Consider the following 3,612-nt stretch of genomic DNA (forward strand, 5'->3'; position numbering starts at 1 on the left):
GTTATGTACCTACGCGTTGATTATGTACTCTTTTTTCCATTAATCGATGAACCCCAAAAATAAAATGGGGTTGGGGGTAGGTTTACTCGAGAAAATTTTGATTCTTAGATGGCGGGAAATGAGCTTTCCCGACTTCTGATTTTCTTTTTGTAACAACAGCTTATGGGTCCTGAAAATGTAGGTCTAGATTTTTTTCCCAAGAGAGTGGGGGGGGGGGGGGGTGGTGGTCAGGACCCCTGACCACCAGATCCACAAATGCGAACCGTAAGAAAGAAACTCTGTCGACTGGATAAACACTCTCTTTCCCCTCCATCTCCTCCTTCTTCCCTCTATTTTTTTTTCTTCCACCGGCCATGTTCCGCCGGTTCCGCCGACCATGTGACTAGTCTGGGCTCTGCCTAAGCTGGTCGAACGTTTCGTTTGGGTCTGTACCCTAGCTGCACTGAGTACGGTATCGCAAAATTAAACTTAATCTGTAAAAAAAATTAGAAAAAAGCAGATTTCAACTGATTTGTGTAGGGATATATACCAGGATACACAAAAAAGTTAGGTGGGCTAGGGGGTGGGGAAAATTTTTTTATGAGGGGTCAAAGTCATTAACCCATGTCTAAAATACTAAAAAATGCATCTCCCGAACACTCTATAGTATATGGTTGATCTTGGTGTCAAACTGCACATAATTATATAGCAAATAAGAAAATAATATTGAAAGCCCTCATATCAATTCATGACCTTAAAAATTTAGGTCAAAGTTCAAAATGTCAAAAATGGTATTTTTTTAGTCACTAAATTGGCATATATCATGTTAAAATATTACAATGAATAATATTTCAACTTACTTATGTAGGAATGCATACCAGAATACACCAAAACAAAGTTAGGGTGATAGGAGCGTGGGGAAATTACTTTTTTTGAGTTAAAGGTCATTGACCCAACCTAAAACACTAAAATATGTATCTTGGAAACACTCTATGATATATGGTTGATTTTGGTGTCAAAATGCACAGAACAATACAACAACTAAGAAAATAATATAAAAGGACCCTCATAACCAATTCATTACCTCAAAAAATGAGGTCAAAGGTCAACATTTTAAGAATTGTTATTACAAAAATGGCATACTGTATATGATTTGTTTATATAGTATAGTAATTGCTGACTTCGTTTTAGTCTGCACTCATTTTCAAGCGTAGTACAGTACACTGAGCCACTAGGTGGTAGTGAGACGCAACAATGCAACTGCAGCACTGAACATGGTATTCACCCTGCTAGAACATGTGCTCTGCATTCGACCGTATCACGGTCGTACGATGGACTTATATTACTCCAAAAGGAGCGACTAAAAAAGGTGAGCTAAAACTACATTCGTTACCCAACCTTTCATGTAGCAACGACAAATAATTTGCCATTATGACGACAAATGTTTGGGTTATCTCTTTACAAAAAAAGTATCATTATTGGAGAAGAAGTAGACCTACAAATGAAAGGTGTGACAGGGGCGGCGCCAGGAATTCCCCGACGAGGGGTCCAAGCTCCCCGACATGGGTTCCACAATCCCCTCTCATCGTCGGGGAAGCCTAGCACCCCTTCCTCCTTCATTCGTTGGGGAAAATTGTGTTGATGGTATATATTCTTTATTTAAAAAGAATAATTTTATAGAAAATCATGCAAGTTAAGGCCCCTGTTGAGGGTACTAACCACTTGTCAGGACGTGGTACCAGCCCCCCCCCCCCCTGTCTGGGAAGATCTGGCGCTACCACCACAACCCATACGATCGCGATAGTGACGGGGGTCCTTGCCCCTGGTCCCCCGCTAGCGCCGCCCCTGCAGTTGATGAAGCGCCAGTGACTGAATCAGTGTGTGTGAACGTTTTTGGAAGGAGAAAGCTACTGTATGACGTGTGGCTGAACGGTGGTCTGTTGAATCATTGTAGAAAAAAATAATTAATATTTGTCGGAGGAAAACAAAAGTGTACGGTATTATTCATTTACTATATTACTATTATTTTATTTATTTATTTTATTTTTACTTATTTTATTCCTTTCTGCCCGAACCATAAAAAAAAATCAAAAAAGAAAGAGGAGGGCAGAGGAGGGCTTAATTTGGTACTGAGAGAACAGATAATGATGACAAAGTATTGTATTAATTATATATATGGAGGCTTCATGATCAAACCTTCTTGAAAGATTTTGGTTGATGCCTGGAATCGTAAATATTCTGTGAAGTAAAAAGTTTGCGGAACGCTGCGGAACGCTGTTTTAGGCCTACTATCAGTCATGAAAACGAAAATTCTAATTTCACATTTGAATTTGTATATTTAGGCAAGTTATTAACTTCAAATTAAAAATTTGAATAAAAAAAATAAAATTCCCCTCAATTTTTGGACAGTTTCTGTATACATTTGCATACATATCCATAAATTAGCTAGTAGGCCTAATCAATTTAAGGATTTTTTTAATGTTTGTAAATAAGTAAAACTACTTTTTCGATCTATTTTTCATTGGAAGCAAATATTTCTGTTTTATCACTTTAAATAAACTATTCATAATTTTATGTAAATTTTGGAGGTATTTTCCTGTCTTTTTGACTGATGACACTACATCTTTAACAAATAAGTATCTAAATTAGTCGGCTTCCTCTCCTCATTCCTCTTCATCACTAACTTCGTCTGCAAGCACTCCATTTGAACAATGTCCATAGCAAACCCCACAGGCAGAAACACATGATAATCCACTTTTAATGCAGCTACACCTCACAATTTGATATGTCCAAAAAGATCACATTTGATATGTCCAGAAATGCTGGAAACGGTATCATATATTATTGAATAATGGGCATCTTACCCAAATGTCTGGTCTAGAAATGACACCGTTTCCAGCATTTATGGACATATCAAATGTGCTCTTTACAAATGCAACAACCCTACTAGGGTTTTAACAGCATTTTCAAGTTTCAAGTCAACTGAATCCACAATCCGAAACGCTGGATAACAATGCAGATAACATATGGGTGTGGGGATAATCTTATTGGAATTGCTTGTTAACTGAAATTTCATAAGCAAGCAGCCAGTTGCAATATTGATCCAGATCGATTACTATAACAATTCTTAACATTTTGACACTTGACCTAATTTTTTGAGTTACCGGTACTGAATCGGTTATGAGGGTCCTTCTATATTATTTTCTTAGTTTTTGTATTATTCTGTGCATTTTTTACACCAAAATCAACCATATATTTTAAAGTGTTCCCAAGATACATATTTAGTGTTTTAGGTTGGGTCAATGACCTTTAACCCCAAAAAAGTAATTTCTCCAATCCTATCACTCTAACTTTGTTTTGGTGTATCCTAGTATGTATTCCTACACAAATAAGTTGAAATCCCATTCATTGTAATATTTTAAAATGATATAGGCCTATGCCAATTTAGTGACTAAAAACTACCATTTTTGACATTTTGACCTTTGACCTAAATTTTTAAACATTTTGTTGTCACACATGCTGAAGAAGACCCGAGGACGGGTTGAAATATTCATGTTTTGAATAAAATTTGTGTTTAAAGTCTACCTACCAAGTCGTTGACATCTCATCGTCTTTTTCATTGAGTTGTATCTA

Source organism: Anneissia japonica, unplaced genomic scaffold (genome assembly GCF_011630105.1).
Source record: "Anneissia japonica isolate Jap-2015-1 unplaced genomic scaffold, ASM1163010v1 scaffold7731_len1735946_cov199, whole genome shotgun sequence".
Taxonomy (NCBI): domain Eukaryota; kingdom Metazoa; phylum Echinodermata; class Crinoidea; order Comatulida; family Comatulidae; genus Anneissia; species Anneissia japonica.